The sequence below is a fragment of the Ursus maritimus genome, unplaced genomic scaffold (assembly GCF_017311325.1).
Source record: "Ursus maritimus isolate PB19 unplaced genomic scaffold, ASM1731132v1 scaffold_29, whole genome shotgun sequence".
Classification (NCBI taxonomy): domain Eukaryota; kingdom Metazoa; phylum Chordata; class Mammalia; order Carnivora; family Ursidae; genus Ursus; species Ursus maritimus.
The window spans coordinates 34,974,037-34,997,746 of NW_024425452.1; the positions used below are offsets into that span (position 1 = coordinate 34,974,037).

The window sequence follows — 23,710 nt, forward strand, 5'->3', positions numbered from 1 at the left end:
ATGCGGGGCTCGATCCCATGACCCTGGGATCACGCCCTGAGCTGAAAGCAGATGCTTAACGACTGAGCCACCCAGGTGCCCCAGATTATTAGATTTCTAATTAGCTTTCTTAACTGTTTTGTTTAATAATGTATCAAGGGCATATGAATGAATATCAGTTAAATAATTCCTTTCTAGAGATTCATAATCTAACCTAAAAGCAAATACTTCTTTAAGCTGCCATCCTATAAGATCGATCATTTGTTGATTTATTGCCTCTTAAGAGAGGATTTACTCTTTGTTATTTATTGCTTAGTAGATACTCTTGGTTCATATTGGGTGAATATATTACCACCCCACCTTTGCCTCACGGGGGCAAATATGTCCTTTCTTCTTATGTTCAATGTGTTATGATGTCTTCACTTAATGGATGCCCCAAAAACCGCTCACAATCAGGTGGGCAGCTGAAGATGTGTCTTTAATTCATCATGTATTTTTTTCTTCAGGAAAATTAATCCCAATTCTTGAATCACAGAAACCCTTGTGTTTAGAAAACATATATTATTGATTATATGTAAATGATATTGAATATTTTTCTGATTTTCTAAGTGCTTTTCAAAACTGATAAACTAACACAGCAGAGCACGGAAGAGAGAGAGGCTTCTGCTCGAGAACCGGCATCAGAGATAGATAGGAAGCACTCAGTAAATTCCAGCATAAAAATGTCACTCTTCTATTTTGCTAACATACCTCAAAGAACACATACAAAATTGATTTTGAAATACAAGTTTTTAATGCTAGAAATAAAACTTGTATAAATAGAACTTGGTTACAGAGGTGACCCTAGAAAGTAAAGTAATCTTCTTGTGGGTGGTTGGGCCCCCTGGGAGCCAATTAGTGAAATCTTAGTGAGAATTGTGTGTCAGGTTCTGAAATAATTAACCTCCAAAAAGTGTACATTTATCCCCAGGATGGATGTAAGTGGTCTTGACTGGATGAGTGTCGTTAAAAAGAACTTGGAATAATTGTTACTTATGCAGGAGTCACTGGAAAGAACACAAGTTACCTGTTCCTGAGAGTTTTTATGACTCATACTGCAGAATTCTTGCTTCTTTCCTCTTTGTTTTGTGTCCTCATGGTGCTGTGGCTGTTCTACCAGGGTTTGGACTAGACCCAGTGTAGCCAATAAGAGGCTGAATCCTCTAGAGTTTGATGGTCTGGACTTTGACAGCTGTGGGTTTGGTTACAGTTTCTGCTTTCCTTTCTGTGTGACGTTGGAAAATCCAGGTGTATATGACTTCCTTTTACTATATTGCTTCTAACCAGAATGGTAAGACAATTCCAGGGACTGAAAGGGCTGACAACATTTTCAGAACATAATAAAAATATGAGTTTTTTTTTTTTCTAACGGAAAGGCCTCTTTATATCAATAACCCACCTGTCTTGCGATCTTGTCAAATTACCTGTGAAGGCAGTTTTTGAAGATGTTCTTATTGAAGGTATGCTAGTGGCGGTAAAGACGTCTAGATGGTCAGCACAAGCTTTTCCTCCTTCTCCAGCGCACACAGCCAGGTGGCATTTCCCAGACTGTCTTATACTAAAGTGTAGCCAGGGGACTGAGTTGTAGTCAGCGGAAGGAATAGCAGCGATATGTAGCATTTCTGAGCGTGGTGCATAAAAAACCTCCCGTGACGGATTCTCTATGCTCTTTTCCTTCACAGGAAGTGATGCAGAGGAGTACGGCAACATTGGAAGTTGTGTGTTAAAGCTGGGGGAGCCACAGTATGGAAGGAGCCCAGGACCCCGGATCAGTGCCCTGAGGTGAGCCCCGTTGATCAGGAATACTCATCTGACTGTACATGAATGAGAAATAGTGTTTGAGCCACATTATAATTTTTGTGTTTTTGTTTTTCTTGATAGCAGTGAACATTACCTAATTACCAGAGATAATTGGTATCTCATATAGAATTTATTTTCCTTCATAATTTATTACATATTAATATTAGAAGTCCTGCTTGTCAGCTTTCAATGATGTCATTGCAAATGAGTGAAACAGTTCACATTGAATAAGTATGTTTATCTGTTTGACCATATCATCGCTACACTTATTTTTACTGTTTTCTGTCATCCCTGAATTTACAAAACTATAGAAGAAGCTTGTCCATGAGGCCATGGATCCCCCCATCCCCACCTTGACACTAGAATTCTGCCTAAAACGAAACAGCAAGAGGACAGAGGTCAAGAACTTGGAAGGATTCATATGGAGGAAACCAGGTACAGCTTGATTTAATATCCATATTTCATGTGTTCAGAGAGTGGAGTTTCAGGCTACAAGATAACAGCCCGTCATTTTTATGCCCTCGCATCTGTGAAAAGCTGTTCCTCAAAGCACAGTGTGTGAACAACCTAGCAACTCTTCATTTTAGGCACCATATTTGGGGGTAAAAAAAAAAAAAAGGAGAGAGATCTTTTGATGCATAACCAGACTCTAAGAATAATTGCAATCTATGGAGTTTTAGGGCCAGACTCGTAAAGAATGCAGACTTGCCCCGAAACATATTGCTAGAGAAAGGGACAGAACACAAATCTTTAAAACATTGCCTGCTGCATATACAGAACAAAGGTGACACCATATCCTGTCTCCCAGTGAAGAAACAAGTGTGTGCATGAAGAGACAGTAGAATAGGAGAAGCCACAGGAATAGAGTAAAAATTTTAAAGGAGGGGTTTGGCAGGGGAAGGCATGAATAGATGGAGCGTAAGATTTTTAAGGCAGCGAAAATACTCCGTATGATGTTACAGTGACGGATACATGCCATTGTAGATTTGTTCAAACCATAAAATGCACAGTACTAAGACTGAATCCTAATGTAAGCTATGGACTTTTTGGTGATTATGTGTCAATGTAGACTTCATCACTTATACCAAATGTGCCACTCTGGTGGGGGAGATTGTTAACGGGGGAGGCTATGCATGTGTGGGAAATTTCTGTACCTTTTCTTAATTGAACCTGAAATTGCTCTTTAAAAAAGTCTTTAAAATTTTTAAAGAAAAATCCAAGATGTAATGTATTAAAATTTACAGGGTGAGGCTTTGTTTAAAAAGTATGAATAATAGTAATAATAATAATGCAGATAAACCCCATTAAACCATGTCCCATTGTAAAACAGCAAAGCATAAAATAAGAGGGACCCATATTCTCACATTTCTAACAGAACTCTTGGAATAATGCAAAACAATAGAAGAACCAGAGGTTTCTATCCCTGTCTGTCTTCCTGTCACTCCTATGGTATTGTGTACATCAGTACGAATCTCGGACCAGGGTTCTTAGGTATAATCGCAGGTTAGGGACTCATTAGGCAGGTACCTAGCTTTCCGTTAAGGTATCCAGCAGTACCCATAAGCTATAAAACACTGGAGGACACTGTGGCAACAAAAAGACCAATTAGTCCGAGGATGGCTCTTATAGCTCTGAGCCTGGAGATGGGATTGTTGCCTCCTTTAGTATACTTTTGCAATCAAATTTTTCCACGGGAAGGCCTTTCTCTGTGAAGCCTTTAGGAGTCATAGGAGCAACTTTTCAGAAAAGTAACACTTTGGTTGAGTCATACCTAAATCATAACAACATGAAAATTCCAACAAGTATACCTTTTTAAGTGAACCATCTTTCTCCCAAAGATGATTCTGTCACATCTCTTCTGTCGTATCTCTCAGTGTAGGAACTGTAAGCTACTTCAGCATGTCCTTCAGGTGAATCATGAAATGTACCTTTTAAAAAAACTTCTTAAATATAAGGAGATGTATCTCAGATTTTTTTTGAGTTGCCATTCATTCATTCGTTCCACTTTAACTAACCACCTGCTATATTCTAGGCCCTAGCTACTGTAAAGCCTCACGGAATAAATAAACAACAAACAAACAATAAACAACCAGAGCATCTAACAGTTATTAGATGTTATGAAATGAAGTGTTGAATGTCCATCATTTCGCTTCATCCTCCCAATAAGCCTACAAAGGAGGTACCAGTAGGATCCTTATTTTCCAGATGAGCAAACAGGTTTAGAGTTGTTAAGTAGACCACCCACGCTCAGATAGGGCAAGAGCCCAGGTGTGTTCCACCCTAGCGTGTGTGCTCTGAATCTCCGAACAATACTGTCTCCCACGGACGCGACTCTGGGGCACTATCGTATACTCGGTTGATGGGGATGCCTGTACAAGCACGTAATTTCAACACAGCAAGAGTACAAATGTGGTACCAGAGCACAGCAGGAAAGAGAATAAACGTGCCCTGAAGAAGTGGGAAAAAGAAGTGCGGTGACATGGGAGTTGCGGGATGGAGAATCAGGGACAGACATTGCAAACAGAGAGGAATTGTGTTCAAACCCAAAAAGGCATGAGATGGTTGAACAGCGATAAGATTCTTAGCATGGAGGTTAGGCTGAGTGGGTAGAGGCCAGATTATCAAGAATTCTAATTGTACCAATAAGCACCGGGTGATGTATGGAATTGTTGAATCATTATATTGTACTCCTGAAACCAATATAACACTGTATGTTAACTATACTGGAACCGAAATGAAAAAAAGGATTCTAAATGCATCGCATGTTGAAAAGGTCCTTAAGCAGAAATGTTAGGTGGATGCCCTCCCCTTCCCCCTCGCCCCGCAAACTGTTTGTACTTCAGGGAATGGACAGAAGGGGGCAGCGCCGATGGGTGGGCAGAATGATGAACTTTGGATTTTCATTTTTTGTTTTCACTTCTGAGGACTTTATTTCAGATGAAAGAGTGAGGTTTATGTCTTGTAGAAGGAGCCATGTTCATAAAGCCTAATGACATCTTCCATGGTTCCGTGGGATACTATGAGCTAGTTGCTATGTTGGACACTTTGCATGTATTATTTTATTTATCCTCAGAAAGATTTTTGAAATGATGCTGCATTTGCATTCCACTGGTAGACATCTGTGGGACAAATCTCCATTTCATTGATGGGAAAATGGAGGCTCTGCGAGCTTAAAATACTTGCCCAAGATAATACGACTATAAGAAGCAAAAACGAAACAAAACAAAACTCGTTATATTCTGAGCAAGGAAAATAGAGTTAGATGATATTTGCAATCTTCCAAAAGGCTTCATTGAGATGTGTAAGTTATGGCATGTCTGTTTTTTTAGAAAGTCTCAGTACTTCTGTAATCACACTTAATATTTGGAAAATGTTGGTCAGGATAGATTTTCAGTGTTCTCATTAAAAAAAATTTGCAATTAGAGTGTGAGCTCTAAGGGGAAATACCATGGGCAAACACAGAACAACTCTCTTGGATTAACAGCAGTTTACATGGCAAATCTAAAGAGATTGTGCGGGACTATCAGATAAACACTTCTTTGTATCGATGTCTGGAACTGTACGCTGACTGCTTGTCGTTCTCTGCAGTGGGAGTTCAGGCAGCATCCAGCCAAACTAAAATAGATTTTTAAAATCAAATTGATTTTATTTATTTTTTTCGGTATTTGCCCTCACTGTAGCACCATTTCTCATATACTTGAGGCTGACCTAAGTTTGGGAAATTTGCCAATCAATTGTTCAGACTTCTTTCTTTATTTTATAACCCGTAGGATACTATTGACCAACACAGGAAAACATCTGTTAGAAAGAAAGCCAAAAGCTACTAAGAACTTAATAATAGATGGTCACCTTGTCCTTTTTGTAGGCACTCCAGAGTTGGATATTAAATTCAATCAACCCAGTTATCTTTAATTAATTACATTCTTCTAGAGGTTGATGCCTCACTTTGTCCAACTTTTTACAAGGTAAATAGGATAATTTGCCTAACGATTCCAGCATTTGGAGTAGAGCTGGGGAGGGAGTTAGCAGATACAGCACCACTTTTTTTCACTCCTTAGCAGAGGGTTGAAGTTCAGCCAGAGGTCTTGTATAATAGGAGTTTTTAGAGGATATTTAGTGAGGTCCCCATTGGAACATTATCTATATCGCAAACAACCATATATCATTTGGTAATCATGGGCAAGTTTCAGCTTGGGAAAGACCTCATGTTGATTAGCTTTATGTAGAATGGAGAGGTCCCAATATTGAGAATGCCAGCATACTTCTAGCCTATCCAATCCCTCATGTCAGGCAGGATTATCTAGTGGAGGAGTAGAGGGAGAAAGGGAAAGAAGCTCTCAAGCCATGCCTGGACACCAGGAGGTTTTCACGCACCCTTCTTGGCGAGGATATAAAATGAGGGTTCCATGGCTTCCAAAGTCTCTTAAAGCTTTAACACACTCTGCTCCTAAGCTCTGTCATTTGCTCTCTCTCAGCTGACAGCAGGGCTTTAGCTGTCCAACCTGCATGGCCGGGGAGAGACCGTTCCCAACAGAGCTACCTGCTACTGTTGTCATGAATTCTCCCTGCTCCTTACCTTTGGCTGCAGCCGGGACTGCTCTTATGCAGCCAGTGGGAGCTCAGGAGGCAATCACGTGTTCTGCTAGCCAGCGCACTTCTACTAATGGCTAGCCCTCCAAGCTGGGCTGTAGCTCTCCATTTCTATTTTTTTAGTTCTTGCAGCAACTCCTATTTTATTTTATTTTATTTTATTTTATTTTATTTTATTTTATTTTATTTTATTTTATTTTATTTTATTTTATTTTATTTTATTTTATTTTATTTTATTTTATTTTATTTTATTTTATTTTATTTTATTTTATTTTATTTTATTTTATTTTATTTTATTTTATTTTATTTTATTTTATTTTATTTTATTTTATTTTATTTTATTTTATTTTATTTTATTTTATTTTATTTTATTTTATTTTATTTTATTTTATTTTATTTTATTTTATTTTATTTTATTTTATTTTATTTTATTTTATTTTATTTTATTTTATTTTATTTTATTTTATTTTATTTTATTTTATTTTATTTTATTTTATTTTATTTTATTTTATTTTTTCATTATGACCTGTTAGTTACCATACAGTACATCATTAGCTTTTGATGTACTGTTCCATGATTCATTGTTTGCGTGTAACACCCACTGCTCCATGCAATACGTGCCCTCCTTAATACCTTTCACTGGGCTAGCCCAACCCCCCCACCCCCTCACCTCTGAAACCCTCAGTTTATTTCCCAGAGTCCATAGTCTCTCATGGTTCATCTCCCTCTCTGTTTCCCCCCCTTCGTTTTTCTCTTCCTTTTCCTCTCTGCTATCCCTTACGTTCCACAAATTAGTGAAACCATATGATAATTTTCTTTCTCTGCTTTACTTATTTCACTTAGCATAATCTCATCCAGTTCCATCCATGTCGATGCAAATGGTAGGTATTCGTCCTTTCTGATGGCTGAGTAATATTCCATTGTATATATGGACCACATCTTCTTTACATTCATCTGTTGAAGGGCATCTCAGCTCCTTCCACAGTTTGGCTATTGTGGACAGTGCTGCTATGAACAAATCCTCCTTGCCCTGCTAATTCATTGGCTTTCAAACTTTTGGGGACACAAACCCATACTAAAAAAAAAGTATGATACATACTGCCACACAAACATGAAACTTATACGAAAATTTCTTTAATAAAAGTCAGGTAGGAATGCAGACAATAGTTTTACCACAATTTTATTGTAAATCTGCATATCATTTGCAGAGGAATGTGCACTGACAAATAGCTTTGACCAATGAGAATGCATCAATATTGAAAAGAAAGGGATTTGGAGAGAGAAACATTGGAGAGCACACGAGAAAACTGGATCCCAGTTCAATTCACAGATTCTAATGACATCAACAGTGGAGAAGCAAATGCTCAGAAACAATACTTTCTAGAGGAGTTGCTTCAAGGGTTCCGTCATTAAAACAAACTTCATTTTACCAATGGCTCTTGAGGCATAGAAAACAAGACAGATAAGGGCTTGCTGGAGTTTCATGCAAGTTACCATCCGACCTCTCTTGGTGCTATCTCAGTATCTCAGTATAACAATGAGAAGAGAGAAAGAAACAGAAAACATTCACACAGATCCTGCTGAAGGGTGCTGACCCAGCTAGAAGACTGACTCACTGGGAGCTCAAATAGCCGACCCAGGACGGTATGCTAAAATAAATCTCCGTAGGGAAATGGAACTTGGCTATCTGATGCATTTATAGTGTACAGTTCTGTCTCTTTGTTGGAAGAAATTCATAAAACTCCATTACAAGGCTCAGAAATAGGGATCTGCTTTAGCTTAAGTCTTAAACAATATCAGTAACATGGAGAGTTATTAAAGAATGTTTACCTTCCAAAGAAAATAAATGGGTTACTGGAAACTTAAATTCAAACGCCTGAAACTATATGAAAAAACTCAAATTTTGTAGTAATAAAAATTGTAATTTCTAATAACAGCTAGCAGCTATTCTCTAGCTTAATAGGCTTATTATTATTATCATGAATGGCCAGTTTGGAGATTCAGGGACATGGATATTCATGCTTATCCTGCTGATTTTTGGGTGAGCTGATGACCTGTATCTAAATAAAAATGTTCATTCCCATTCTTGTAGCATTTCAGCTTCTAAGAATGTATTTAATCCAAGCACATAACCATAAATGTGCTCAGACATGGATCTGTAAGGATGATTCTTGCAGCATGGCTTATAATGGAAATAGTACAAAAAAGATGCGGAACGAATTTCACTTAGGAAGGGGCTGATTTGGCCTGCCCTCACACTTCTCCCCACCTTCATCTCTTACCTGGACTACTGTCACACCCCCTAACTAGTTGTCCTCCTCCAATACATTCTTCAATAGCAGCAACACTGATCTTCAACCATAAATCAGATCATGTCATTCCACTCCTTAAAACTGTCTTGGGGCTTTCTGTTGTGCTTAAAGCAAAGTCTAAACTTGCACCATGGCTTCAGAGTCCCTGCAAGAAATGGTCCCATCTATTCTCACTTGTGTATGTGTGTCCTTTGTTGTTTGGTTTTCATTTTATATGGAAATGAAACTTACAGTAAATGCACAGGTAGGAGTGCATAACTTGATGAATTTTGACAAATGTATTCACCTCTATCACACGCACCTGTATCACAATATAAAATATTTCTGCTACCCCAGGAAAATACCGTTCTCAATTAACCCCTGCCCTACTCCCTAACTAAGGGACTGTTACCATGATTTCCATCATGATAGAGAATTTTGCTTGTCTAGAATTTCATATAAATAGAAGTGAATGGTATCACCCCTTTTGTGTCTGGTTTCTGTCAAGCCACATAATGATTTTGAGATTTATCTATCTTGTTTGTTCCCGGGGGCCATTCTTTTGTATTGCTGAGTAGGGTTTCATTGTATACCCCAAGGGGTTAATCTCCTGTCTACCCTTGATCATATTTTATGCTACTCTTGTCTGTACTCATTCATCTCCCGCCATGCTGATCTTTGGCCCCTTGAACAAGCTTCTTTTCAATCTTTAGGGTCTTTGCATTGGGTGTTTCCTTTGCATAGAATGCTCTTCCCTCATTCTTGGCATGGCTAGTTTCTTCTCATTTCAGGGCTCAGCTAAAATTTCACCTTCCCAGAGAGGCTTTCTCTGGTTGGCCTCCATAACGCACCTCCATGTAAGTTTTCTCTGCTGTCCCTTCTTTCTGGTGTAACATTGATCATGATTTGCGGTTGTTTTATTTATTTTCCTATTCACTAGTTCCATGGCTTCCCTTCCAGAATTTAAGCTCTCTAAAAGCAGATAGGTCTCCTCTTCATTATTTTGTCTCCAACACTTAATGGAGTATCTGGCATATGGAAAGCATTCAATAAATTTTGGGTAAGACCAACTTGATTCAGATAAATATTAATTATTTAAATTTGAATTATTATTCCAATAGCCACTATAAGACCCTTAGGAAAACTATATGTTATAGAATATTTAGGTTAGAAAGCAGTTCAATAGGTAAGTTACATAACAGTATGCATGGTATAAACTCATTTTGGGAAAAGTAAAAATTATATGTGTGTTTGTATAATTAAAATATTTACTCTCTCTCTCTCCCTCTAAAAAAATAAATAATCTTAAAAAGAAAAAAGGGGCACCCTGGGTGGCCTAGTCGGTTGAGTGACGGACTCTTGGTTTCAGTTCAGGTCATGATCTTGGTGACCTGAGTGTGAGCCCCATGTAGTGCTCTGTGCTCAGAGGACAGTCTGCTTGGGATTCTTTTTCTCCTTCTCCCTCTGCCTCTCCCCCCACACTAGAGCTCTCTCTCTCTCTCTAAAATAAATAGTCTTTTAAAAAATGCTGAGTCGTGTAATTAATTTTTATCTTCTTCATCACACTTTTTATATTTTCCAAAGTCTATGCAATGAATATTAATGATTTTAATACTTGCAATAGACAATTTATCTTTAATCAGCTGCCTTCCTCTCTAGTTCAGTGCCCTGTTGACACCTGTGTTTTTCTTTGCCTGGATTGCATTAGGCAGGCACAGGCTGAGTCCAGACTAGAGGGAGTTCATTCTGAGTGTTTCATGAGAGTAGGGGGTGGCCTTTTCAGAATCAGAGAAGTCAGAGAGCAGCTCCAAGTAAAATATTGTCTTCTTTCTAGTGAAGGGGGTCACCAAACATTTTATGGAAAAGGACAGATAGCAAATATTTTAGGCTTTGTGGACATTCAGTCCCTGTTGCAACGAGTCAGTTCTGCCTTAGTGTGAAAATAGCCAGAGACAAAATATAATCGAATGGGTGTGGCTGTGTTCCAATAAAACTTTATTTACAAAAACAGCTAGATTTGGCCCAGAGGTCCTGGTTTGCTGACACCTGATCTAGTGTACCATCTCAAACGTTATTTCTTCATTGTTTCTAACTGTCTAGCAGAGTCCAACCACCGGGCTGCACTATTTGCAGGCAGTGTGCTCTGCCAAGCATGTTACTTGACATCCGCAAGTTTCAGTTTTCACGCCTGTAAAAACAAGGATCACACTAGTACATACCTCATAGAAGCTTTTTGATAATCAGGTTAAATAATCCATCTAAAGCACCCAGCCCAGGGCCTGGCATATAGTAAGTGCTTGTGCTATTACTGTTTGCCCCCCACGTCCATTCTCAGTCCTGCTCTGCCCTGTGCCTGCAGATGGCTCTCCCGACCCCTCCTGCTGCCTGGCCCCCACTTGAGTTTGCCCCATAGCCCAATAGGAGGTACTGGCCGGAGACTCCAGAGCAGGAGGAAAGAGAGGGTTTGAGGTATTTCCTTCCCTCTCCCTCCTTATCTCAGCACTGCTTTTCTGCCAGCAGCTGGGTGTCTCCGCATCCATGGCTCCCATGGCCCCAGCTCTTTCTCATGAGCTCCAGCAACACTACTTTCTTCCCTTGACCTTTCAGACTTCCCACTATTGCTAGTCTCTGGATGCCTCCACATCCTTCGCTTATTCCCAACATCTAGATAAAAAGTATCTTCACTAAAGTGTCTTTATTTGAACCTTACAAGTGAATCTTCATTTGAAGACTCGTTCTGTTTTCAGCTGACACCCTAAGATACTGCTTTTGGTTAGGGACTAGGAAGGGAGTGCTAACAATGGTGATTACTGTGTCATTGTTATAATTATTGACTACTTCAAAACTATTTTCCAAGTCTAGGTCTTCGAATTTCTATTTGTCAGTATACTATCCATTGTCGGGCTTCTGTGTCTTCCCAGTACTTCTGCCAGCTAACACTGTGATGTTTGGTACTTGGTTACTGAGGTTAGGAGAAACCTTGAGAGGTTGAGTAATTTATTTTCTTGCTTCAAGATATGAAACCTGTTTCAAGGACAGACAGGAATCTACACTGCTATGCCTTTCATCCTCTTTATGTAGAAGAATTAAAATACAGTAACATAAGCCCAAAAGTCAGTTTTCCAACAGTACGAAAATCACTCATCATGTAGAGTGATGTATCCATTTTCGTGTCACTCTTCTTCCAAGTGATGGACAGGAATAGGGTGATGGACAAGGATAGGATATCAGATCATTGTAGTTCAAGACTCTCCAGAGCTAGAAGTCCCTGACCAGGTGTTTAGGGAAGCAGTCACAGGCCTATGGCAGCTAGCCTATCTATCTATAGATTAGGCTCTGGTACAGAGGCTCTGGACTAAGATTATCCAGTAGGCTTTTCCCTGCTATTCCTGAAACTGGGCTGGCTACCATCATGGCTCCTTGGGGCTATTTATATTTGACTTCTCTTAATTAGCTCCAAATATTTTGAATTGGCTGTATTTCCATTGTGTTACTTCCATTTTCCAGAATAAGCCTAAGAGAAACCGTATTTTCAATACTGGGCATGTAAATAACAGAGTATAGGACAGAGCTGAACTTGACTTTCACTTCACAGAACACTGTTGACTATATCTGCACATTGGCCAGTAGGTGTTAGGAAAATCATTGTATTTTATCCTTTATAAAATGAAACTTTAAGTGATCACACACACATGTCTGTTTTGCCAGGTGTGCTTTCTTGGAAAGGATTGTCCTTTACTCTGAGATACCGTCTACTTTTTTGGTGTTAAAATAATCTTTCTTTTATGAAGTTATAATAATGAACATAATAACCACGTGTGCCAGGCACTGTGCTGGGTCTTTGCCTGCATATAGTGGGTAATTCATCTATAATTTTTAGGAGAAGCCTCTGAGGGGAGTACAGCTATCCTCCGCATTGTAAAGAGACTAAAGATGAGGCACGGAGTAGTGAAGCGTCTTCTGCAAGTGTTGTTAAGTGGCTGATTTGGTTACAACCTAGATGGTGTGGCTCTAAAGCCTAAACGGTACTGTTTTCTGATATTAGGTTGCAGTTGCTTTTTGTTAATGCTCTTATTTGGGAAAACTTACTTGTCTTGAAATCCCAGAGTCTAGGAGGCACTGGACTGTCCTCTCCATTCACCATACCTGATCCCGCATTGCACGTAGCCCGGACAGAAGGGGATAGTGTGGGTGGGCTGGGGAAGCCAAGTCTGGACCACTACACTTCCTGAGGGCTCAGCCCAACAAAGGACTGCGAAGGTAGGTGAGATTCTGATAGGACTACAGAGCTGCAGGAACAAAAGGGCCAATGAGACAGGCTTTGTGGCTTTCTTGACACCACGGTGGGGTGTTATTACCTTGGGCTACCACCACCCCCATTGTGAAGAACACCACCATCACCATAAGAAAATAAACCTTACTGAAGCAGCACATGCTGAGAAAATGTGGCCATGGTCCAGGAAGCTGTTTCTAGAAACCACACCCAGCTGAGAGCCCTCACCCCAGCTGGGAAGTCTGGTTATTGTTTGGATCAGCTCGTAAGGTCCCTGTGGGACTCCTTTGCTCTGTCTGATGGTAGCCGTAGAGCACAGGCTCTGGGAAGTGGGGTCTGTCATGCTGCTACATCCCTCACCTACTATGGGGGCAGTCTATTCTTGCCAGGTGTAGTTTTGTGAATATGAAAGGTTACGATGTCTCAATTAGTCTGTGCATGCTCCAAGAGTTTACCCTAATAGAGTAACGGTATTCTATCTAAGTGAACCTTTTCCTAGACTTGGGGCTTGCGGGGAATTTGGAAACCACCTCCTCCATCCTGCCAGAACAGAGAAGTACATCTACACTAAACCACAAATAAATGAACTAAAATCCAGGCAGAATGTTGATTCTCTAGTTACATAGAAACATGAATCATCAGACCAAACAGTATAATACATAGCATAGAAAATTCTGCTATTCAGTCATCATCCATACGGGTCACAAAAAGGGCAAATATATACATGAGCAAATGCCTACATTGTATGTATGTGAAGACAGCTCTTTGGTTTCCAGTTCTGCACCTCACCTGGGAATGCACATCCTTTTATTCAAATCTAGCCATGCTCTTTTTATTCCACAGCAATAATGCAATGCTTGAAGTTGCTCTTAAATGTACTTTTATTATTAATAATAACACTGACCGAGCTTCTACTTTGTGCCAGCACCATTCCGAGGAATCACATTTATTTATTATAAATAAATCACTATCACATTTATTTATTATAACAACTCCATGATACAGGAACGGTATTTTCATTTTAAAAATAAAGAAATGAAGTTGAAAGTTATAATTTCCCTAAGGTCGTGAGGTCAGGACCACAGCTGGGATTTAAACTAAGCAGGTCTTGCTTAGATCCACTCTTTCCACTACCCCAAGGCTCTCTCTTTTCAAGCAGTTATTCTCCAATCTGTGTGAAATCATTGCAGTTCTGTTGCTACACTGCAGCTAGGGAGGTATCCTGACACGTCCCCGCCCCACCAGTCCTGTTCAGCATAGGGGCTGGGTCACAGGACCAAGCCTGGACTCTTGCTGCTCAGCAGATATTGGTTAAGATTCCAGATCCAAAGCCTTAGAGATCTGGTTCTGCCAGTTAGTGAGAAGTAGATGTTGACAAAATTATTCTTATGATTACTTAAAGAAATGAAGTTTCTAGTTTCTCGACCAGAGAGAAAGTTAGTTGATAGAACTTTGGTTTGAGAACAACTATGTCACATGGAAAGCATCTTGATTTTGATGCTTTAGTTTTATGTCAGTTCCCTATTGGGAAGGCTGATCTTATGATAGTAAAGTTGGGCTCCAGATCTAAACCAAAGGAAAATTTGGATATGTGATGGGTTTCAGTGAGTCAGGTTGATCTTGGTCTTCTTCCACAGCACAAATTTGTTTTTCTGAAACGGTCCATGCCTTTGGTCATATAGCAGATAATCTAGATAATAGACTTAAGAATTTTTGATGATGCTTATGTCATGCTTAAATGGAAGATTTTACTTTAATTTGGATATATAACCTAAAAGCAGACAGGGAACAAAATTGATAAAAGTTCCTACGCTCATGGAGTTTATGGCCTGTTGCAGGAAGATAGACAATAAGCAAATAAGTAAAACACATGGTATATTGAATGGTGCAAATACTATGAGGAAAAGAAAAGCAGGAAAAGGTGGTGAGGAGTGATGGGGTGGGAGGGATATTGCAATTTTTTAGAGGGTTATCAGGGAAGGCCTCACTGAGAGAGCAACCCTTGAGCCAAGACATGCAAGAGTTGAAGGAGTGAGCCACGTGGATATTGGAAGGAAGAGCATTCCAGACAGAGAGGACAAAAGTACCAACACCCAGAGAGGGTGCTTGGCATGTTGGAGAGTTGGCAGGATGGCCAGGATAGATAAACTGGGCAATGAGAGAGCAATAGATCAGCGAGAGAGGCAATGGGTGTCTGTGGCCTTGGGAGCCATGGTATAAACTTTGGTTTTTGCTCTGTGTTGAGGAAGACACTGAAGGGTTTAAAATAGAGAAAGTACTTGAATATTAACAGGATTCTCTGACTGCTGTGTTGAGAATTAAATAGGGAAGAGAATTGGGAATAGAGGGCAATATCAGTGTATTAATTTTCTATGTTGTGTAACAAATTACCACGAAGTTACTGGCTTAAAATAACATTTATTTATGATCTTATCTGTGAGTAAGGAGTGAGCAAGTTCAGCTGGGTCCTCTCTAGGCTGCATTCAAGATGGCAGCCAGGGCTGGGTTCTAATCTGGAGGCTCGACTGGGGAAGGGTCTATTTTCAAGCTCCCTCAGGTTGTTGACAGAATTCAGTCTCTTGCAGCTGTAGGATTCATGTAGCTATCTTCTTCAAAGCCAGCCATGGAGGGAAAAAAGGGGGGGAGTGAGCAAGGTAGAGAGACAGACAGACTCTAGAGCAAGTCTGTTAGCGGTATAGAGTCCTATATAACATAACATGATCATGGGAGTGACATTCCATTACCTTGCCAAAATGCATAGGTCAGGAGCTAGTCACAGGCCCTTCCTATACTTGAGAGGAGATTACACAAAAGCATGAATGCCAGGAAGTGGGGGAGCATGGAAGCTACCTTATGGTCTGTCATCACAATTAAGAAAAACCAATTAGGAGGCTCTGCCAACAATCCAGGCAAGAAATGTAAGAATTAGAGAAGATTAATTAAAGGATCCATTATATAATCTTTACTGATTCCCCTGGTGCTGATAATGTCTTGAACTGAGCATGACTAATTTGGATGTGATAAGGTTTAATGAGATACTTTTGTAGTGTTGACAAATGAAAAGAGTCCTTTCTTGTTCCCCACCCCCACCCCCCATGTCTTCTGAATTCATCTTCATGCAAAATCACATAATTTTTCCACACTTAGGTCTAAATTTCCATTGTAAATCTGAGGGTGCTTATTTGATGAGGTCACTCAATAGTGCAACACGAAAGCTTTGGGCCCAACATTGCCTGTAGACATGTGAGGTAGCTGGAGTATCTCTATCCCCACCTCAGTCAGGGCCAGAATTGTTATGAAGCCACCTGGCTTTTTTCTCTGTAGCCTCTTGCCTTTCCACATAAAATAAGTGGTGATTTTAGTGTTTCTGGAATTTTGTGATATTTCTGCAGTGTTCTCTTTCTTGGGGAAATATACATGACTCCATTCATTAGCACTTCTGGTCAAGACATTTTAGTCAGTCTGCCAGCAGGTCTGTCAGATCCGTTTACCCTGTCTCCTCTTCTCTCTGTCTTCTCAAATTCTTCACACCTTTAAAGTTTCTTAGAAATATTTTTTGATTCACCTCATCGGCAGACCTAATTGCTTCATGCCCGCACAGCCAGCCTAGAATGTCTGCATTGAGACGGCTCTCTCTTGTAAAAGCTTCCCACAGCTTGTATCTCCTTATCTTCTGTAGTCAAGAAAATCTCTCTGACCCCACACTTTTATATCCCCCAGCTCTCAGTCTGTTATCCCCAATCACCAATCAAATGATTATTTAATATTTCCCATAAACATACAAGGCTCAGTGGAATAGACTGTGCCAAAACTGCTACAAAATCTGTGTCCTGAAGATTTCACATTCTGCTGTCTCTCTGGTTGTTATAAACACATTAGGATGATAACCCCATGTTGATGCCACGGAAGAGTACCGTCCAAGAGGGCAGCATTGCTTCCAGATTTTTTAGAAGGGGCCGTTTTAGTCATGTAGCTTGTGTGAGTCAGAATTCAGACCCTTCATCGAACAGTCTGCACTAAGCAGATCTGCCCTGACACACAGCAGCTCCCCTTTAAGCCAACGCGAGCCTCTGGGCTGTGTGAGTCATCCTTTCCCAGGTTCTTAAGGCTTAGATAGAGATTTGATAAAAGACAGTCTAAGTTGTTATAGCTGGTTCACTTAACCCTTCATTTGGAAGTCCATCACCCCACAGTTTTCTAGTTCTTGCAAGAAGGACATCCCAGCAAAGCATACGGATGCCCTACTGGATACGTAACTAGGCATTCAAGTAGTACTGGATGATAAAAGGAACGTTTTACAATTGATTCTTCAAGTAGCTTGAGGGCAAGAGTAAAATAAAGGGTATGAGCTTTCGAGACGGTTAGACTGACATTAGAATCACAGCTTACTATGGGAAAGTTTCTCATTTTTTCTGAGTCTACATTTCCATTTGTAGAAAATGGGGTAATAATACACCACCTATAGTTCTTGATAGAATTAAATATGAAACACACCCTGCAGAGTCCAGGCACCTCGTAAGCATTTCCCACTTGTGAAGTAGGAGCTAGGCTGTTTACATGAATGCTTCATATTTGAGAAGAGTCAACATGCTTTTGTCAGTGGCCTTGTCCCTGGGAGTGCTATCGATTCAGAATTTGCCCTGTTGTCTTCTGCTTCCTCCAGTCTCAGCTAAAGCAAGTACAATAAAGCAATAATACTTTAAATCAGTTTTAAGCCTGCTCATAAAATATAGAAACATTCAGGAACTGGAAGATTCTTAAATCAGCTGGGGACTAAGATGGAGGCACTGAAGAGAATTAGCAAAAAAAAAAAAGATGTACAACTTAGCTTAGAAGCCACCAATGTGGTCAAACCCGACTCAATCATTTTTATGTGAGAAGAACCCTACAAATGATGTCCAGAAAGGCAGGGGGGGGGTCTGGGGGCTGGACATTTCAGGTTCTCTGGGCCATGCCAGTCTTCTCCGTTTTCTCTTTCTGCACCTTCATGCGTTGGGAGCCTGAGTCTGTGGATGTCAGGAAGGAGCGTGGGATGTTTGTGTGTGTGTGTGTGTGCGCGCGCGCGTGTGTGTGTGTGGCTGGGCTGGCAGTGTATGTTATTTTAGACAGAGTAAGGTGTAAGACAGAATTAATGATTCATTGCTTTGTATCTTGTTCAGTGCTTAAGCAGTCCATATTTTCTGCATTTTTGTCATGTTATCTTGGAATTACAATCTAGAGAACTTGATCTGTGCCCTATGTACAATATCTTTAGGTAACTAAATGTTGTACAACTGCATGAGAAATTTGGAAAATCACTGTTATCTATTGTTGTTTTTTTTGAATCAAGAAGTAAACAAACAATCTTAAATAATCTGAACTGTGTCTGGATCTCACTTTGGTATACAAGTATTTTTTAACAGGTTATTTAAAGGCTGCTATCAACTGGGTGGTCTTTTTATTGTATTTTCTTTTCCAAAGTTAATTGGCTATAAATTCACTTTTAAAAATCTTGCTATATATCCAGCCTTAGCATAGGAAAAAGAAAAAAAAAAACCCTGCTATCTGACATTATGTCACATTATTAAGATTCATGACTAGTCAAACTCTACTCATATCTGAAACTTATAAGTCCTACTGTCATTCCTAAACAGTGGTATATGAATGTACAATATTAGAAACTTGCTATTAAAAAGAGAGAGCTTTCCAAAGAAGACACGGAGGTGGCCAAGAGACACATAGATAGATGTTCAACATCATTAATCTTCAGGCAAAAGCAAATCAAAACCACAGTGAGGTATCACCTCACACCAGTTAGAATAGCTAGACTCAAAAAGACAAGAAATAACAAGTGTTGACGGGGATGTGGAGAAAAGGGTACCCTCGTGCACTCTTGGTGGAATGTAAATTGGTGCAGCTACTGTGGAAACCAGTAGAGACATTCCTCAAAAAATTAGAAATACCACGTGATCCAGTAATTCCACTACTGGGTATTTTCCCAAAGGAAATGAAAATACTAAAAAGCACCCCTACATTTATTGCAGCATTATTTACAACCACCAACATATGGATGTGGCCCAAGTGCCCATTGATAGATCAATAGATGAATGGATAAAGAAGATGTGAGATACACACACACACACACACACACACACACCCTGTATATGTGTGTGTGTGTGTGTGTGTGTGTGTGTATAATGGAATATTACTCAGCCATAAAAAGAATGGAATCTTGCCATTTGTGACAGCACAGATGGACCTGGAGAGCATTATGCTAAGTGAAATAAGTCAGGCAGAGAAAAACAAATATCATATGATTTCTCTTCTATGTGAATTCTAAAAAAACAAAACAAATGAATAAATACACAAACAAACAAAAACAGATTCTTAAATACAGAAAACAAATTGGTGATTGCCAGAGGGGAAGTAGGTTGGGGGAGGGTGAAATAGACAAAGAGGATTTAAAGGTACGAACTTCTAGTTATAAAATAAATAAGTCACGGAGATGAAAAGTGCAGCACAGGGAATATGGTCAATGATACTGTAATACTCTTACATGGTGACAGATGGTGACTACACTTATTGTGGCGAGCACTGAGTTATGTACAGAATTGTTGGAATCAATGTTGTACACCTGAATCTAATCTAGCATTACATGTTAATTACACCTCAATAAAAAAGAGAGCTTTAAATTGATCCTCTGTCTTATCGTTAAGCATCTAAATGGTATATGAGGTATAAGACCAATTCCACAATATTTGTCACAGCTTCAGAAATTAAATGATCTAACATTTTGGGTTATTCTAACTACTGATGTGTATTTTTGAGTCAACAAGAAAAGTATTACTATTTCTATTTTAAAGAATGTGTCATTAGAATTGATAGTTTTATTTACTTTCTGAGTCACAGATGATAGCTGTTTTTGGTTACAATGAGTGTGAACCCAGATGACAACCAAGAGCAGGCAGATTATCAGTCTGTGCCCCCAGAGTGGTTTTTCTCCTTATGACAATCTTACAAAATCTAGTGTCAAGGGTCAGAAGTGTTGGACTTGGGAGAAAACAAATGCATCAGGTGAAGGAACAAACGAGGCATCTCAAATCTAGAACACATGGTTTGGAGAGAGGACGATTGTGATTTTAAAATAACAAACAATATATTTTTTTTAAATTTAGGAATAAAAACTTTGGAGTAGATGTGTGGCCATTCTATGTTCAGCCTCAGAATTCATCATTAAAAAAAGGAATAAAAGAGGACGTGAGGGTGACCTGGCTGTGACATCTGTCACCCCGTTGATGGCCGAGGTTGATTTGGCTGATCTGGCTGGCCAGGCGGGTGTCTCCTTCCTCCCTCACTGCTCCATGTGCACCCCTCCTGAGGCTGTGTGCTCTGTGGAAGAGGACAGCCTTCCCTGATAGAGGAGGACTGTTCTTCAGTCAAGGGTATAAGAGTAGCTACATCCCCACCCCCGCTAGAACCTCCAGACAAGCTCTCGAAGTCCATTTGTAGGAGAACGTAGGGTAGTCAAGCTTCCAAGACTCCAGACACATCCAGATGAGGCGCTGCGTGTATCAGTCTGCCTTTCTTAAAAAAGGAAGGAAAACAAACAAACAAAAAGAATAAGAGAACCATAGGAAGAAACCATGAAAAATGGATCCCAAATTCATCTCTAGGTTCACACCAGGACCAATGCCATAGACATTGTCCCCATTTAAGTCCTCTTGGGTAGCACATCACAAAAACTCTCCAGGTTGCTCCCTGCAATATTCAGCAACGATTATGGTCAGGAAGTTCTTCCTTGTAGTTAGCCTCCCTTCTCACGGTGCGTGTTAGAAACCGTTTTCTCTTGCGTAGTTTTCACTGGAAATAGAATCAGCCAGATTCCAACCTCTATGGGATAAGGAGAAAGTCCTGAAGGGAAAACAAAGTTTAAATGATGTTGAGAGTGTATTTCCATAAGTGATGAGCTTATTCCAAACATTCTTGGTAGTGTCCTTCATAATGGAGTCAGAGCAAAAAAGTGGATTTGGACCATAGCATTTCGTCCTGTGTCTCAGGACATACCTGGGTGTCTGACAATCACTAAGTGTATTTGGGTACAAGCTGGCAAATTCACAGGCTGTGCATTAAACAATACTTTCACAGAATTTATTCAATCAATGTGAACTTTTATTTATTTGATGCCTACAGCCAAGTGAGAATGTTTAACTGGAGGAGTGCAATTAATCTGAGGCTCAACCTTAGTGTAAAAAAAATATGGAGTAGGCATATGCTAATAAGGTGGTGGGCTTGGGGTTCATAAAAGTCCAGAACTATTTGTTAACTGAGAGAGATACCATAAATCAAAGGGAAAAAAGAAAGTACTTATATGTGGCTTTAGGGTCCTGTGTTCTGGAATGGCCTTGTCTATATGCTAACATTACACTTGGATAAATGCTTCATATCTGCTGCTACCTCACCGTCATATTCAGAAGAGGAACAGTACTCTCTCTAAAGTGTTTCAGTTCCTGCAGAAAACACCACATAAATATATGGTAATATATTATTATCATTATATAGAGCAGAGGCCAAAAGCATCTTGCCAAAGTGATCCTCTAAAATTTTACACCTATTTCATGCATTAAAAAGAGAAATGTGTAGCATATGCTTTCACTTATTTTACGATTAGCTCATCAGATTTGTGTTGTGCGAGGACAGAAAGCCAAAAAGCCTGTGTCTCTCAAGACCTTCCTCCGCCCCTATGCCTGCCTCCTTATCCAGCATTGTTTTTAAAAGATCTGGTCTCACAGGTCCTCAGAAGCAGAATTAAATTCAAACAAAATGATACCTTGCATTTGTGTTGCTCTTTAAAGTTTACAAAGAGCTTTCTCATAATCTCATTTGATGCTCGCAACTACTCTCTGGGGTTTGCGGGGCAGGGAATAATATTCCCATTTTATAATTGTGGAAACTGATACAGAGAAGAAAGGCTCATGGCTTGCTTCAGATCATCCAGTTAATAACCAGCAGAACTGGGCCTTAAACCCAAGTCATCTGGACAATTCAGTAATACTTTTCTACTCTGACTAGGCTGCCGTGGTAGATAGAACTCTAAAATGACCCTTTTAGGGCACCTGACTGGCTTAGTCGCTTAAGCATCTGACTCTTGATTTTGCCTCAGGTCATGATCTCAGGGTTGTGAGATGGCGCCCCGTGTCAGCTCCATGCCCCGCATGGAGATTTTCTCTCTCTCTCTGTCCCTCCTCTGCCTCTCTCCCATTAAATAAATAAGTAAATAAATAAAAATAAATGAAATAGAATGATCTTTAATGACCCTCACCTTTATGTAATCTCTCCAGGAGTATCCGTGGAAACTGTAAATATGAAAAGATGGTGCTCCGGTGATTATGTTACTTCATTTTTTTTATTTTTTATTTTTTTAAAGATTTTATTTATTTATTGTACAGAGAGAGACACAGCGAGAGAGGGAACACCAGCAGAGGGAGTGGGAGAGGAAGAAGCAGGCTCCCAGCAGAGGAGCCCGATGCGGGGCTCGATCCCAGCACCCTGGGATCACGCCCTGAGTGGAATGCAAACACTTAACGACTGAGCCACCCAGGCGCCCCATGCTACTTTAGATGCAAAAGGGATTTTGCAGTTGTAATTAAGATCCCAAATCAGTTGACCTTAAGATATGGAAATTGTCTGGGTGGGCCTGACTTAAACATAGGAGCCCTTAAAATACGGATGTAGACGTAAGAGATGGACGAAGTCAGGGAGATTGGAAGGATAAAAGTGATCTGATGCGAGCGAGATTCTCTGTTGCTGGCTTTGAGGAACCTCTCCTCCGTGACACGGAATTCTAGCCACTTCTAGGAGCTGAGAGACCCTGCCGATAGCCAGCACAAAAATGGGGACCTCAGGTTTTCAGCTGGAAGGAACTGAATTCCATCAGTAGCCCCAGTGAGCTTGGCAGTGAATTCTCTGGAACCGCTTGGTGAGAAGCCGGGCTGGCCAACATCATGATTTTAGCCTCATAAGCTGTGAACAGAGAACCCAGTCACACCATGCTGAACTTCGGGCTTAGAGAACTGGGACGTAAGAAATGGGGGTTGTTTTAAGCTGAATATATGCTAATTCGTTATACAGTAATACAAAACTAATAACCCAGCCACTCATATTTATTGAGTGCTTATTATGTGCAAGACAGTAATTTTTATTTCAAATCATTTTATTTTGTGTCTTTGTCTAGAGGGTCAGTTTAGAGAAAAACAAACAAAAATCCCAGACTTGCTGTGGTAATATTAATATTTCTCCTTACTTGTGGGAATATAAAGAGTTACAATCCCTATCCTCTTGAGGGTAAGCAAGACTGTGTCCCTTATTCTGGCCCACAGAATGGAAGGAAATGGACACATCTGTCTCTTCCAGGACAATGGCTTCAGTTCTCCATGTTCCCTTTCCCTGTGGCGGCAAACCCAGAAGCTCTGATGAGAGCGAAGTGTTCTCGGGGCGCCTGGGTGGCGCAGTCGTTGAGCGTCTGCCTTCGGCTCAGGGCATGATCCCGGTGTTCTGGGATCGAGCCCCGCATCGGGCTCCTCCGCTGGGAGCCTGCTTCTTCCTCTCCCACTCCCCCTGCTGTGTTCCCTCTCTCGCTGGCTGTCTCTCTCTCTGTCAAATAAATAAATAAAATCTTTAAGAAAAGAGAGAGAGAGAGAGAACTAAGTATTCTACGATGAGGAGCACCTGTCAGCCTGGGTCTGGGGAACAGAACTTCCCA

At 40.2% G+C, this 23,710-nt stretch overlaps 1 long non-coding RNA gene across 7 annotated transcripts in view; it reads left to right on the plus strand.

Annotated features, from left to right (window-relative positions):
- The window catches only part of LOC103657445, a 122,885-nt gene that overhangs the window by 49,694 nt on the left and 49,481 nt on the right, over window positions 1-23,710 (plus strand). For all 7 annotated transcript variants that reach the window (XR_566855.2, XR_005838368.1, XR_005838370.1 and 4 more), the window contains 2 exons: window positions 1,701-1,800; window positions 2,130-2,253. This is a non-coding gene — a long non-coding RNA (uncharacterized LOC103657445). The remainder of the gene's footprint in view (window positions 1-1,700; window positions 1,801-2,129; window positions 2,254-23,710) is intronic.